The sequence below is a fragment of the Rattus norvegicus genome, chromosome 20, assembly GCF_021556685.1.
Source record: "Rattus norvegicus strain SHRSP/BbbUtx chromosome 20, alternate assembly SHRSP_T2T, whole genome shotgun sequence".
Lineage (NCBI taxonomy): Eukaryota > Metazoa > Chordata > Mammalia > Rodentia > Muridae > Rattus > Rattus norvegicus.
The window spans coordinates 52,270,335-52,287,032 of record NC_141553.1 but is presented as its reverse complement, the minus strand read 5'-3'; the positions used below and the strand labels follow the sequence as shown (position 1 = coordinate 52,287,032).

At 40.7% G+C, this 16,698-nt stretch overlaps 1 protein-coding gene across 1 annotated transcript in view; it reads left to right on the top strand.

Annotated features, from left to right (window-relative positions):
* The window catches only part of Lin28b (lin-28 RNA binding posttranscriptional regulator B), a 93,216-nt gene that overhangs the window by 21,752 nt on the left and 54,766 nt on the right, over nucleotides 1–16,698 (top strand). The window lies entirely within an intron of this gene.

Sequence of the window (16,698 nt, the reverse complement as noted above, 5' to 3'; positions counted from 1 at the left end):
CTCAAAGAGTAATGGAAATTAACTTGAAAGTTATTATGGCCAAGTACATGACACACACCTGAAGTTCCATTTCTAGGAGCATCAGGAGTTTAATATCAGCTGGCATGAGCTATATCCTGTCTGAAACAAACAAATAGAAAGTTACAGTCTAAATTTAAAGTGTTAGTAAGTATTATATAAGTAAACGAAACATTTTAGTATTGTGCCAGTTTAGTCAACATTTTATTTCTATATATCCTCAGTTTCTACAATATTACTTCTTCAATAATACTTCAATAGTAAATTGTTGGAGAGAGTGCTGTGTGTTAAAAGAACTTGCTGCTCTTGAAAAGGACACAGGTTCAGTTATCAGTGTGCACACAGGGGCAACTTGCAACCCATCTTTAAATCCAGCATCAGGGAGTCAGACAGTTTCTTCCGCACTTCTGGCCCCTCTGTGTGTGTATGTGTGTGTGTGTGTGTGTGTGTGTGTGTGTGTGTGTGTGTGCACCAATAAAAATAAAAAACACAAAGAAGTAAAAAAACTGAACAACTTAATACTTAGGCTTGGTGTGGTGACGTACACTTTCTGTCCCAGAAGCAGGAGGGTCTCTGAATTTGCCTCTAGCCAGTACTGCACAGTAAGACCCTGTCTCAGTTGAAATTAATAATGTGAAGACATTTACTTCAGTGTATTTGAATTCCAAGGCACATTCCTACTATTAGACTGCTAGTGAACCATGTTTAACTTTTATCATGCATATATTAGCATGATCACATTTTTCATATGCAAATTCTGACCTTTGGGCACACCAGGCAAACTCTACCACAGAGTTAAGTTTCCAGCCCCAAATACCAGTTTTAAAAACAGCTCACTGGCTTGTGATCCCAGATCTGACAGACACAGGGTGATCTTAAGCTTGAGGCTAGCCTGGCTACACAGTGAAACTCTCAAAAAAAAAAAAAAAAAAAGGCTAATTTACCAAAATTTTAAGATGATTTTTCTTAATTTAGCAATTCAGAAAATTGGGGTAAGCTCCAATTGTTTTAAAGCTGTATAGTCATAAAATCAATTTAAAGGCATTTAAACCAACATTTGGCAAGTTTTACATGTAATGTGCAAGATACTGATTTTGAAATAGTCTTAACATTTTTAAAAAGAGGCTGGTTTTCATTCTTATTTTAAATTTAGAAGTCAATTAAGTTCCTATTTAAACCAGGCTTCTGCATTTCTTAGTTTTTTGGTTTTTTTGTTTTTTTTTTTCTGTTTCCCTTCCCAGGTTCACTGCCTGCTCCCACTTCCCATCTCCCACCTTTTTTAATGAACGTGTGCATGCCAAGTAGGAGTCCAAGCCCTGACCCACACTGTGTTTAATGGTCTCTGTCTTCAAGAGCAGTTTTAGGCTCACAGCAGACCAGGAGGAAGTGGCGTGAGTGAGGCTTGGTCCTCAGTGTACTCTTGGTTATATTTTATTCACCTTTTCAAACAACAGTTCAGAACAAATGAAGACAGTATTTTTAAAATAGGTCGATGACAACCGACTTCATCTAGTTGTGTCCAAAACACCTTTCACTTACCTATGAGCTTTTGGATTTCATGAAAATTTAACAAGTTTAATAACACATATTCAGTATAGTAGGTTAAAAATAAAATGTTTTACAGACCATTGTGGTTCATGTCTGTTAGCCCTGTACTCGGGGGCAAAGACATGAAGAGCTATCTCTCTAGCTCCCAGGTTAGTCTTTTTAAAACTGAGTATTTTTAACATTTGATAAAATATGTTGCATAATACTTAATTTTTATTGCAGTGAACTCTAGAACTTTTCATTATAGTTTTATAATAAATAATATTATTTAGTGTATAACATAACTATAGTCCTAGCTGTTCAAGAGGCAGAGGTAGGAAGGTTGCTTGGACTTACAAGTTCAGGCCTAGCCTAGGCTACATAATGGAACCTTATCTAAAATATATATAAACTGTCAGAAGTATCAAGGTATAAACCGAGGTTTGGGAATAACTTGGCATGTAGATATTTTTGTTTTAATAATTTGTTGCTTTGTGTGGGGTTTACCTGTTTTTCAGGTGTACATAATGTTTATTCTTTAGTGTAAACTAAGGAAAGACACTGTTTTAATGAATATATTTTGATAATGCTGTTAATAATTGTTTAATTCTGTGTGTGAGAAGAACATAGACTAATAGAATGGTATAGACTCTAGTTACGTAAATGGATTAATCTTTTGGGGGGAAGTTATTTGCAAGTGCAATGTGAGTAGGGACACTAATGTTGTCCTCTGCATGGCAGTATTGTGCAGACTCAATGCTTCCACATATGAAGTACTCCATAGTTTGACATGAAAAGGACCCAGCATATGTTGTTTTCCGTGTGTCGTAGTAAGGGAAAGTCACTGGGTTTGGGGTCTTGGGTCACTTGGCGGGCTTTTGGTCTTTTGCTGCTATTCTGGTTGCGTCAGTATTCACATGATTAAAATGTGGTTGGTGCAGTCTCCTATTTTAGAGAGGTCAGGTTAAGTCCATTGAAGTTGACATTGTATCTATAAAAATAATCTAAAAACCTGTGAACAATGCCAGATGACAGTTTTGATCTTTATTTGAAGACTATTTTTCAAAAGCTCATGTCATGAATTTTATTTGTTCTTTCATTATTGTTTTTGATCTGCAATTTATACATTCACTATTATATATACATATAATATATATAATAACACACACTTGGATGAGAGAGAGAGAGAGAGAGAGAGAGAGAGAGAGAGAGAGAGAGTGCACGCAAGCGCCATCATATGAGGAGCTTTTGTCCTTGGAAAAGGAGAAGTCAGTTGTATTTTACTGATCTTCCTCTTAACTGACTGATGGTCTTTTTCTGTACAACATAAACTTGTGGCTCACTTCATTAACATGACACAGGGTATTATTACGCTTATTCATACTGAATTAAGAAGAGTGCCCTGTCCTTGTTACAGATAATGTATTTCCTTTTTAGAAAGTAAGCACTCTGGTAATTTGAATAGCAATGGCCCTATAGGCTAAGATAAGATAGTTGAATGCTTAGTCGCCAGGGATTGGTATGATTTGAAAGGATTAGAAGGATTAGGAGGTGTGGCTTTTTGGAGGAAGTGTGTCACCGGGGGGTGGACTTTGAGGTCTCAAAAGCCCATGCCAAGTCCAGTGTCTGTCTCTTGGTCTGAGGAACAGGATCTCTTAGCTACTCCTCCACTCCAGTACTACCATGTGTGCTGCCTGTTACCTGCTATGGTGATGATGGACTCTCTGAACTGTAAGCAAGCAAGCCTGTATTTAAATGCTTTGTTCTTATGAGAGTTGCTGTGCTCATGATGTCAATTCATAGCAATAGAACAGTGACTAGGACACTCAAAAAACCCGTGGTTCTTTAATTTTTCTATTCCATAGTCTTTACTAACCACTAAGTGTAAAGCACTCACTGTTGGGTGAGAGATTGAAGGATTCTGCTTTCTGCACCCCCTCCCCTCCCTCACATTTTGGCACATTTTGGGGCTAGAGAGGTGAGCTAGTAGAACAGGGTGCTTGCTGTGCAAACATGAGCGAGCCTGAGATCTGATTCCAGCACATACTTTAAAGCCAGCCATGGCTGTGTGCACCTGAGCGTGGGAAGTGTATCAAGCTGAGGCTTAAGGGGGATATTGACATAGGATACCTCAGATTCTTTTCTGAGCTCTGCATGTTCACATATACTCAACACATAGCCACTACAGTCTCCCCCATACATGCACATGCACACATTTGGCACACTTTTCAATAGAAAGATTTTTTTAAATTATTGTTACTCATAAATGACAAAAGGTTTACTTTTTTCCTCTTTACTATGCATTTTGCTATTTGCAGAATCAAATTATTAAGGCTCACTAATTTTATTTGGGAATAACTGATAGAAAATAAATCTTAGGATAGACATATTAGTTCATGGCTATAATGATCTTCCATGGGTCACCAATTCCAGACCTGCCTTGGATACACAATGAACTTCAGGCCATTCTGAGATGACACATGTGAGTTCTAGGATAGTCCGACAGTAGTTAGACAGTAAAACACTGCCTCAAAACAAACAAAACGAAACAGTAAATGTTAAAAAAAAAATCTCTTAAAAGTATCTACAGGGGCTGGGGAGTTGATGGCTCACTGGCAAGAAGCACTGGCTGCTTTCATCCCAGAGGACTCAGCATTCACATGGTAGCTCACAACTTCTTATAATAATGGTTTTAGGAAGTCAGAGAGATACAGACTCTAGGCACTTGAAACCAAATACACTCCCGCACGCACAAATCGTGTTAAATACAGTTTCTAGTAGTCTTTTAAAGTACAGTTTTTAGATTTCGCAGGGAAACTTGTTTTTGCCTATTTATTGCCAGTGTATATACCAATATACTTTTTCCCTGCCAGTTGCCTTTTACGTCTTTTGTTATGACATTTCACTTCTAAATATCAAATTCGCCTTAAATTGTGACTTGTTAAGTTGAGCTGTATTTGAAATATCATTAATTTGCTGATCACCCTGACTGAGATGTGTATTTATATTTGTAGTTTGTCTTACAGGACATAAAAATTTCATGTAAATTTCAAATTACTTTTACTTGGGCTAGACTTGTTCATGACTTTTTCTTTCCCCCACTTAGCAGTGAATTCCTTCAGTTATTAACAATAATGACTGAGATGTTTATAGATGCTGTTATGCCTAAATTTTTTCCTCTTAGCGTACATAAGTGGACTTTTGTTAGGTCACCAATAACAGACGTGTGCCAGCATGGGTTGTGCCTGTCACTTTAAACACCTAGGTCAGTAATGCAGCGTTTATGTGTGCATTCTCAAGTGTGCTTTCAATGCAGCTGGTGCTTAGAGCGGGTGAGGGAGTCATGCTTTTCACAGTTCCCTCAGAGTGAATCTTACTGACACATACCTGGCAGAGCTTAGAGCTTGGTCACTGTAATCAAAAATGTTAAAGTGAGTGAGTCCTTTTCATTGGAAAATGAGAAGATTCCTTTTTCAGAATTAGATTAAGCTGTAGCAAAAATTCATTCCTAGTGGGAACTTACTTGTTTTTTAGTTCTTTGACACAAATTTTCCTAGTTACTAAATCTAGGAATTTGCACATTTCTCCTTTTAGCTGTTTCCTCCCTCACACCACTGTAGGTTTTGAATGTCCAGGAATGTGTGCCCTTTGGCTCAGGTTACAGGCCACTTGATTGAGTCAGGGAAGCCTGGGTCAAGACTATTCTTTGCTGATCTTTTCTTGGGGCTACTTGTAAATCCTGCCTTCTGTTGTAGGAAAGAAAAGTAAAACAGGCTTTTTCTATTGGATCCAGTGGTTGGGGCTTGGTTGTAAGTCCACTGAATTAATTTCACTGTCTTGTTTTATCGAGTTGCAGTTGATTTGATGTATATAGTCTTATTTAAATAACTTCTTTTGGCAATAAAGCATGTCGTAAGTAAGGTATGTGCACTCTTGAAATGTAGTGACAACTTTTAAAAAAATTAAGTTAGTTAATTTGGATTATAAAAAGGCCCAAAATATTTTATTGTGAAGTACTTAATCTCTAGCATTCACCCTGAGCCTTTCACTTTACCCCATCAATGAGTTTATGGTTGGTGCCAGGAACAGTGAAAGACTTCCCATCTAGACTCAGGTTTAAACACACACAGACACTTTGTTCTTATCTCAGCATCCCCTAAAAGTATACAGCTCTGCTCCCAGCTCAGGACCACCCGTTCGTTACCCTGGATATTGGATACTCCCATTTAGTCGAGAGGTGTGTGAAGTGGCTGTGCGCAGTGGGGGATGGGTGTGTGTCTGTGCAGCACCCTCAGGCAGCAGAGGCGTCAGCTCTGCGTGTACACTGCACGACTCTGATGCCAGGAAATGTAATCTATAGTAAGTGCTTGTTACCTCATGTTAGTGCTTGCTGTGTTCATTTTCTATCACTTCCAGAAACTTACAGCGACCTCTTTGTAACCTCAACCCTCACAACTTTTTAGCTTGGACGCCTTATCCATTGGCCCTGAGAATCAATACCATGCTTTTGTTTCTCCCCGCAGAAAAGAAAAAGAAAAAAAAAAAAAAAGAGAGAAAAACCCCTTTCTTTCATTTTGATTACTTAAATTTAATGACTTTTTTTTAGTTGGTCACTGATTACCCTGAAGTGATTTTCAGAATGAATGAAAGAGATGTCAGAGTTTATAGGAAATGTTTATTGAAATACACCTCTTAGTTTACTTGTTTTGAGTAACTATATTTTTAGGAGGCCAAAATACTTATTTAGTAAAATAGATTTCTAAAACAACACTTAAAGTGTGTGTGTGTGTGTGTGTGTGTGTGTGTGTGTGTGTGTGTGTGCGCGCGCGCGTGTGTGAGAAAGAGAAGCAGTGTGCATGGAGGTCAGAGAATAAATGTCTAGAGTGCTCCCCTCCCACACCTGTGTGGGTTCCTGGGGTCACACTCAGGGAGCCAGGCTTGTGTGGCAATGGCCTGCATATCCATTTTTCTGGTCATTTATCTTTTGGCATCATTTGAAGTTTCTGAATTGCAGCTTATTTCTCAGAACTTCAAATGTAAGAAGATAAATGGGAAAAAAATGACAACTTGATACAAATGTAAAATTAAATGTATTAGCTATATGTTGTAGCCAGGTGTTTGAGAAAATGCTATCTTTTTCCACATCAGTTAAAAGAGAGTAACTGCCAGTCCTAATGTGGTGACTCATTCATGATACGGAGTTTACTGTGAGCCGTTAAATATTTAGACCTTGAGGCCGTTGGTTTATATTTACAGTTCAGATACAGCCCGACTTGTAAACCTTGGTATTTATATCACCAAATACTGAATGAAACGATAATTTGATTGTTAGAAATAGGGTTTCTCTATGTAGCCCTGGCTATCCTCAAACTCTCTGTAGACCAAGCTGGGACTTTAGGGATTCACCTGCCTCTGCCTCCCCAGTGCTAAGCTTGAAGACACCACCACGAAGGCATCCAGGAAACAGTGATTTCTTAAGAGTGCCTATGATTGATTTTTAAAATGTATTGTTCTTTGATATTTCTATGTAAGTGGGTCCTTTTAAAAACTTCCAAGAATGATAAGATTTTAAAATTGAATTACATTTTTGTTTAAAGTATTTTATCACAATAAAACATTATAGACTGTTACATAAAAAATTTCCTAGTATTTTCATAGACTTATAGTTGTTAAAAGACAATGAATGAGTGATTTTGTTGACCAGATTAACTGGATTTTTAAATATTTGATTTTGTGTGTATATGTGTGTTGTTATTAGGATAAATAGGAATGAAAAATATCCTATTTTTAGGAATGTGTTTTATGATATTAGATAAAAACACCTTAAAAGTTAAATGATAGATCATTATGCAAAAAGGTTACATAAGCATCTGGTAATAAATGGATGATCAGGTTTTTTTGGTTGTTTCTTTTTTAGACTCGGATCTGGGATAAAGTTTGCAACTGATGCACTAGTCAGTCAGTGACGTCATCCACATTGACATCACAAGCTTGGTGTGATTTTTGTGTCCTCTAACAGTGTACTAGTTTCTGTGAATCATCTCTTCATGTAATTATTTTCCTAGGCTTGGGCTTTTGTTGTTGTTCTTAGATTCACTTATGTTTATTTAATGCATAGAGGTGCTTTGTTCTTAGGTTCACTTATGTTTATTTAATGTGTAGAGGTGTTTTGCCTGCATGTGTTTGCACCATGTGCATGCAGTCCCCGTGGAGGACAGGAAAGGGTGTCAGATCCTTTGGAACTGGACTTAGAGATGACTGTGAACTTCCACACTGTGCTGGAAACCCAACTCCGGTTCTCTTAAAAAGCAGCAAATGCTCTTAATCTCTGAGCCATCTTTTCAGCAACTTGGATTGAATATTTAAAAAAAAATTCTAAATTTAAGAATCTCGTAGTCCGGGCCCTAATACACATGTTGAGTGGCTCCGGCCACCTAACAACTCCAGCTCCGTGGGGTGCAGTGACCTCTTCTGGTGTCTGTGGGTACTTGCACACATGAGGTGCACACACAAAATGAAATCAGTCTTAAAAGGAAGCTAGCGTTTTCCATTAAGTGTTGGCTGCTGAAAAGGTTTTAGTGGAGCAAAGGGTATGGGGGAGAGCATGAAGAGTGTGTGAGGCCGCCGTATCTGGGGACAGCCGAAGAGTTGTCCTTAATCACACCAGCTGCCTCGGGAAGGGCTGCACTCCAGAGTCCAGCGGAGAGAGACATCCAGGAGAATCTGGGAAACCATGTCTTACTTTCCTGTCTTCCACCAAGCGGAGAGTGCTCCGAGGTCAGACTCGCTTTTAAGATGGGGAATTCCTGACTTGGAACAGGGTGCCTGGGAGATGGTTTTGTTAGGTGCTGACTGCACTTCTTCCTGTCTTCCTCTGGTTGCTGCCATGCCACTGTGCTCCTATAAGCAATTCAGAGTTTAGATGTTCAATGTTAAGTAGATGCTCAAACTCCAGATGGAATAATGCTTTCAGAGTAGATCCTAGCGCTTTAGAATAAAGCCGTGCGTCGTATGTCTGTGTACCTTCGTGGATTTACATGTCCTACTTGCTTGAAGAAGCTGTCAGAAACCAGAGACCTGGGGTCTCAGAACTGGAGCTATAGGCGGTTGTGAGCTATCTGATGTGGATGCTGAAAGCTGGAGTTGGGTCCTCTCGAGCTCAGAGTAGGTCTGATACAGAACAATTGATTATTTTAATTTATATTTTCGGTTTTAAATTCTAAGGTAAAGGAATTATTTAAATTGTGATTTCACTTTGCTGACTCCCAGTTGTCTCTCACTAGCTCATTCTGATCTGACCTGCCACCAGGACTCACTCCAGCTGAGTGACGTGGTTCTTACTCTTTTCTCTCCCTACTCCCAGTGTGCACTCTGAGAAGGAAGCCTTAGTCCAACTGAGTCCACTCAGAAGCACAGGCCTGTCCTCGGCATACGTGCCGCTGTTCCTTAGACAACGGGTTAGCAGCACACAAGTGATCTTGATCAAAACTCACTTACAATTTATTTTGACACAAATTCTAGTTGCTATTAGGAAAAAAAACCTTTGTTGTATGGTTAAGCCCTGTGCATTCAGATCTGGCCCCTTCTTCTTCCCTGTTAGGTTTAGCTAAACTATTTCTCTTCTGAAGTCTGTGGTCGGTGGCATAAGGCGTACAAATGAGGACTATGTTGTAATTCCGTGTCCCTTCTGTTGTGCTACAGGTATTTCAGCCAAGCCTTTCTTCCTCACACATCCATAGCACTTAGTTAGGTCTGTTAATCTTGTTGACAGTAGTTTGAAGAACTTAAACAGTATGGTTTTGTAATCCTACAGTTAGCTGAAACTGTATTTTGGATGTTGTAATTTATATCTAAAAGATAAGGTGAGTACATGGGTTTTGTTAGCAAGGACATTGGAACTTTTCTTTCTTTGGTTCATAATCTTGTTAGTAAAAGAATTTAAAAACTGTCTTGTAAACTTGAAGACAATTTTATTAGAATTTGAGAGAAAAACAGGGCAGGCAAGCTGTAAATGTTGACAGCTGCAGGAAAAGGGAGGTGGGTCACAGGGAGAAAGCAAGCTACGCCTTTTATTTTACAGTCCTAGAAAGTAGGCAAGCTCAGTAATGGATATCGGCAAGCAGCCACGTGGTGGAAGGTGAGGAAAAGCTTCAGAGAAAGAGTGAGAAAGTCCAAGGCATCAGGGAAAGCCAGACTGCAAAGAAGAAAAAGAAAAGCTGGACTCCTCTGAGTCAGGTGGTGAGCAGCCTCCAGAGTGCTTGGGGGAGCTTTGCAAATGGCTACATGGAAGAGGGATTTATAGGAAGGGCAAGTGCTCCATCTCATCAAGGGGATAATTATTCCTCCCCTCTCTTTGGCAAGGTTTTAGGTCAATCGCATTTCCTGTGAGGTATGGACTTCCAACTAGGTGATCGACAGGCCCCGCTGGAGTAATGTTTAGGAGGATTCCATAGTAGGCCTCTTATTGTCTAATCTTTGGACCTAGCTGATCAGAGTGCCTTGTCTCCACCCAGGACCATAGGAGTGATAAAACTGATGTTTACTTTTCTGAAAAGGGAAGCAGGAGAGAGGACCTTGAGCTGATCTGAGGAAGGACTGCATCCTGAACAGTCTATACGACTGCTAAGACATGAAAAAAAATCACAGCTTATAGGCAAATAAAATTAACAAACAGCCAGTTAGATTTAAGGTAATGTACAGATTTTTGTTGAGTAATCTTCTAATAGAATCGTAAATAAAAGCATTTTCAGAAAAGCAGACTGCAGTCCTTCTGACTACCTGCCCACCCCAAGTTACTATGTAACAAGTGTGACTTGCTGATGTGGCGTCTGTCCTGCCAGTTAGACACCCAAGCTGCAGCCAGCACATGCTAGAGTCATGTCAGTGATGAACGATGTCAGTGATGAACGATACAATCATGATGTCACGTGACTTACATAGTGCTTATGTATGCTTTTTCTGGTTATCCAGGTTTTTCAACACTGAAAGATAGCTGTAATTATTGTTCATTTTTGCCAATAACGAAATTATAGAATTGCTAATTGCCTAATTTCACACAGTTAGATCAGTAATAGGATTTCAGAATACAACTCTTACATCTCTGAATTCCCATCATATTTAAGTTTTAATTTTATGTTAATGTGCTCCTTTTGTGCCAGGTTTTGATATTTGTGAACATCAAGCAGGGAGGGGACTGAAGAAGATGGCTCAGGAAGGAAAATGTCTGCTGTGCATGGGGATCTGAATTTGGATCTCTAGCATCCAAAAGCACGGCCAGCTGGGAGCCAGGAGGGAGGCCGTGGCACACACCTTCCCTCCCAGCGCTCGTGCGGGGGTCAGGGAGTGGGGGTATCTCTGGGTTTGAGGCCATCCTGGTCTGCTGGCTCATGGACAGTCAGGGCTACACACAGAAACCCTGACTTGAAAAACCACAACAACAACAACAACAACAAAACAGGTCAGCTGCAGCCGCATGCCCTGATAATGTCAGTACAGGGGAAGAAGCAGACCTCAGGAGCTCACCAGCCCGCCATTCTAGCTGCCTTCAGTTCCAAATTTAATGACTTTCAAAATACAGTGTAGAGAGCCACTGAGGAAGATACTCAACGTTGCCATGGCTGTTGTCGACTGTTGTCATCAGCTTCTTGTTCTCTTCCTCTTCCACTTCCTCCTCCTCTCCTACCTTCCTTTTCCTCTTCCACTTCCTCTTCCTCTCCTACATCCTCCTCCTCTACTTCCTCCTCCTCTACTTCCTCCTCCTATTCTTTCTCCTTCCTCCCTCCCCCCCTCCCTCTCTGCCTCTGTCTTTATCTCCCTGCTCCTCCCCCCTCCCTGCCTTCTCCGGTTTCTTACAGATCTGAAAGAACTCTCTGAGGCTGATAACTCCACTACAATGAAAATAATATAAACACTGCCCTGGTTTGACAAGTCACTATCTGAGACTAGGATAGTGAGGGACATAAATCAGTCTACGGCTAAAGAAGACTATTTATTTATTTTGTTTATTATTTTAACAAGGGTCTCACTGGGTAACTGGCTGGCCTGAACTCACTGAGGAAATCAGACTGGCCTTGGACTCACCCCAGAGGACTGGGATTAAAAGGATGTGACACCGTGCTCAGCAGTAAAGCGTTTTGGGGGCAGAATATTTGTGATGAGGGATGAAGAAAAAGGGGAAACAAGGAAGGAAGAATCGTGAGTAGAGGCTCATGGCAGGAGGAAGTTGGAATGTTATCGAACATTCGCATTGGTTTCTGTAAGTTGGTAGCGGCCGCTACAGCAAACGGAGGATCAGGCTAGGAACACCGTGGTAATGATTGTGTTCCCAGTAGCAGTGAAGGCAGTTCTGTGGGGAAGAGGAAAGCGCTAGGCTGTGTCCTGGAGGAGCATTGCACACTGTTGGTGTGTGTGCTGTAAGGGTATCCTGGAGGAGCATTGCACACTGTTGGTGTGCGTGCTGTAAGGGTGTCCTGGAGGAGCATTGCACACTGTTGGTGTGCGTGTTGTAAGGGTATCCTGGAGGAGCATTGCACACTGTTGGTGTGCGTGCTGTAAGGGTGTCCTGGAGGAGCATTGCACACTGTTGGTGTGCGTGCTGTAAGGGTGTCCTGGAGGAGCATTGCACACTGTTGGTGTGCGTGCTGTAAGGGTGTCCTGGAGGAGCATTGCACACTGTTGGTGTGCGTGCTGTAAGGGTGTCCTGGAGGAGCATTGCACACTGTTGGTGTGCGTGCTGTAAGGGTGTCCTGGAGGAGCATTGCACACTGTTGGTGTGCGTGCTGTAAGGGTGTCCTGGAGGAGCATTGCACACTGTTGGTGTGCGTGCTGTAAGGGTGTCCTGGAGGAGCATTGCACACTGTTGGTGTGCGTGCTGTAAGGGTGTCCTGGAGGAGCATTGCACACTGTTGGTGTGCGTGCTGTAAGGGTGTCCTGGAGGAGCATTGCACACTGTTGGTGTGCGTGCTGTAAGGGTGTCCTGGAGGAGCATTGCATACTGTTGGTGTGTGTGCTGTAAGGGTGTCCTGGAGGAGCATTGCATACTGTTGGTGTGCGTGCTGTAAGGCTGTAAGGTACCTTAAGAGGGCGGGCCAGTGTGTCCAGGACAACTTATGCAGGTGGGCGTGGCATGAGAGTGGAGGGTGCTGGGAAATGATGCTGCAGCAGTGAAGACTGGCTTATGAGCAGGCACCTTTCCTGTGGTCCTTCACACTGAATATTTGCTATGTGTGGGTTTAAAGGATTCATTGTTCCAAAAGCATCATCTAGACTTAGACATCCAAGCTGTTGATGGTCTGATCAGTCTTTTGCTGTGTATGCTTGTCAGGTCCAAAGGGAACTCCACTCCCTCCACATTCTGATGCTAGCTCCCCTCTATCCAAGGAGTCATTTCCTTATCACTGTCAGAAGGTACAACTGACTGTCTGTGGTGCACATTAGTACCCCAAAGTACATGCTGGCCTCGGGTCTCCCTCAGTGTCACTGTAGACCAGGCTGGCCTCAGATTCACGCCTGCCTCTGCCCTCTGCCCTCTGCCCTCTGCCCTCTGCCCTCTGCCCTCTGAGTTACAGGATTAAAGGCCACTGTGCCTGGCAAGAACCTATCTTGAACCTCTTCTGAATACTCCTTGTGAGTGCAGAGAGCACTGAGGTGGGTGAGATGTAGAAATGTAGGGATCATTGTGAGTGCAGAGAGCACTGAGGTGGGTGAGACAGTGGAAATGTAACTGTAGGATCCTTGTGAGTGCAGAGAGCACTGAGGTGGGTGAGACAGTGGAAATGTAGGGATCACAGACTGAGGTCCGGGGCTTGCACTCGGGCTGCAGAGTTTACTGTTGCTGATTTACCACAGCTCTTCTGTCTGTGGAAATTACATAGCAATATTCATTAACAGGGTTGTGAGTCATCAGAGCAAACGTCTTTCAGGCAGTGCCTTGAAAGGGAAGTAAAAGACATCCTATCTTGTAATTTAAAAAAGTGTGTATATGCTACAGTTAATGCAACAGAGACATGTGTCGTAAAGGAAGGCCAGAACCAAGACTTAAGAGCAGATACATATAGTTTAACTGCACCTACAAAGTTAAATTTACTGAACAGTGGTCCACTCACTTTTGTGATTCTTAATTGTATCTGCTTTGTTCCATGCCTACTGATAATGATTTCTTGTGTGTGTATTGATTACCAATCTGAAGAGCCTGCCTGTACCGCACCCTTCCAGTCTCAGCCTTTCCCAAACGTCTGGTTTTTCAGATACGAGAGCTCCATGCATGCATGATTTGCAGATAATCAGTAGCCAGGTTATATTCTTTAAATCTCAGAATACCTCCTAATGCGTCATGCATACCTGAAACCTTAGTGATAAACAGCAGAGCTGTGACGTCAGCTTCAGCATCTGCACATGGCTAACTGGGACCTTAGGCTTAGGCAACTCAGAAAGAAGCACTGGTATTAACGAGGGCAATAGGTAGAACTTGGTATGAAGGTGAGCTGGTAGGTAGATGAGTTTCTAAAGGGCGAGGCCTTCTCCAGACTTAGCCTTCCCAGTCTCCTGAACAAGTACCCACTGAGCAGTGTGCACGTGTGTGAGCAGAACAGAATGAATGGAATATATGTTTTTATGCAACCTCCACCTCTTACTTCTTGTGTGTCTGGTATTTAATGGAAATAGGAAAATAGACCAAGTAGGAAATTGTATAAAGTATAGCATCTTAAAAAGAAAAACTCAAACTCAAAGCCTGAAAACCTAACATTTAAATTCTATAGCCCGGTCTCAGCAGTATTAGAATATGAAGCGTTTATTTTATCTTATCTTATTTTATTTTATTTATGTTAGTTCTTTTGAGACAGGGTCTCTCAAGCTCTCAAGCCCTGGCTACCTTGGAACTCATTGTGTAGACCAGGCTGGCCTCCACCTCACAGAGCTCTGCCTATGTCTCCAAGTGCTGAGATCAAAAGCATGCTCTACCATGCCCTGTCTTCCACTATGCCCATGAAGAGTATGTTTTAAAGGAATATAATTCTATGGAAGAATAGGAATTCTAACACATTCTAAACATTGTAGTTAAGGTACATAAAGTGTCACTTTTCATTAGAGAAAACCATGCTAACGATCAAAAGCAGAATTGGCACATTGGGTCCTACTAGACATTTTGGATCAGATAATTGTGTTCTGAGAGGCTGTCTTGTACCTTTAAGCTACGCCCAAATGCTGGCAGCACACATCTCCAGCATGACACGGTCACTTCCACAGAGGAACCTCCAACTTGTTGATTTGGGGTAAATCTTTTATAAAATGTTTGAAGCTTTCTAGTTAATATCTTTAACTATAAAGATCTTAGATATAAATATAGTAAAAATGTTTTTGGGCGGTCTAAACATTTAGGATAAGAATTACCATGAAGTTATTTAAGATGTCAGCAATAGGGCTTGGGGAGATGACTCAGCGTTATGAGCACTTGCGCTTGCAGAGAGCCTGAGTTCAGTTCCCAGCGCCTTCATAATCACTGTAACCTCATCTCAGGGCATCTAGGACCCTCTTCTGGCCTTTGTGGGCACTGACTCCTCTCCATGGCATATCCTTGCTTGGACATATACATAAATATTGTTTTAAGAAACGATTTAAGTAACAGCATGCATGGACTTAATTCTTAATATTTTAATTTTTAATATTTTAATTTTTAAGATATATATGATATTGTTGTAATTGATAAAGCAGTGTAAAAAAACTCAGTCTTTTGTGTACCCAGGAATATCTCCTGTTTACCATTCCATGTTTTCCTTACTTCTGTTCTCCTCTTCATAACTTTGAAAATAAATGCTTTTTCTCAAGTCAGTTGCTTACATATTTTTAACACAAATGGAGAAAATAACTTTGAATTTTCTTAGTCAGATTATTGTCAGTTATAAATTAGAGGAGTTAATCAGTCAATCCGATAGGAGAAAAGTGTATGTGTTAATTTGGAAGTTGAAAAATGAAAATATAAAGAAACTTGTGCGTTTCCACCTCAGACTCTTAAAGCATATGAAGTATGCTTTCTTTAAGAGTGAGCCTAACATCATTTCTTACTTTATGTTCTTCAAATATTCTTAATGTACTTTTTTTTTTTTTTCAATTTCACTACTCTGAAACATATGAGCGGTATGTTATCTTAGTGAATTTAAGTTCCTGGGTAATAATCATCTGGGCACAGAAGAATAGCAACAGATATGCTAATGTCCTCCTCTGTCCTTCCCTCCTTCTGTGCTTCAGGAAGACTTGTGACCTATCCCCACCCACTGGTGTTTTGTTTTATTCTCCCATGAATATTTTTTGGTGTGTTTCTTTTAGGTGTTAAGGCCATTATTAGATCTGTAGCTAGCTTGTAAGTTTTACTGGCAAGTTAATACTTTTCTCCTAGGTAATAAGAATTGAAGTCTGAAGTCTGCCATCTTTTTTTTTTTTTTAATGTTTTTTACCTTTTGTTTTATTTTGTTTTGTTTTCGAGACAGGGTTTATTATTCCAGGACAGTCCTGGCTGTCCTGGAACTCACTCTGTTTATCAGGCCGGCCTTGAACTCAGAGATTCGTCCTCCTGCCTCTGCTTCCGCCTCTGCCTCCTGAGTGCTGGGATTAAAGGTGTGCACTACCATTCCCTGGCTGAATTCAGCTATGTTTAGCAATTACTTTAACTAGGAAGATGTTTCAGTCTCTATAATATAGTTGTTTAGGGCTCTATAAAATGTTGTGAATAATTATTAATAGGCTTCAATGACTTGACAAATCAGTGAATGTAACAAAGACAACTCAAGTATCTTGCTGTTGGCATTTGTATTGAGAGAAGTTTTATTTGAAGAAGGAAGATGATTTATGTGAGCATAGAACAAGTGGGGAAATGATGCAAGCATTGTGAGCTAGAAACAGATTTGATCTTGAAGACGTTATATGACATGGAGTTTCCAGAAGCCACTGTCAACTTCATCTTCCTAAATTGATTTCAGTGGCACACAAGCGTATAATCTTTTCCATGGCTGGAAGGTTATGTGCTGGCCTGAATGTTAGGTGTAAGTATATTTTATATTGTGCCCTGCAATCTAGAATTTCAAAATCTGTTGAAAGAATAGATTCCTTAGTGTTATAGGACACCATCTTTATACTGTTTTTAAATGTTCCTTTCAGCAG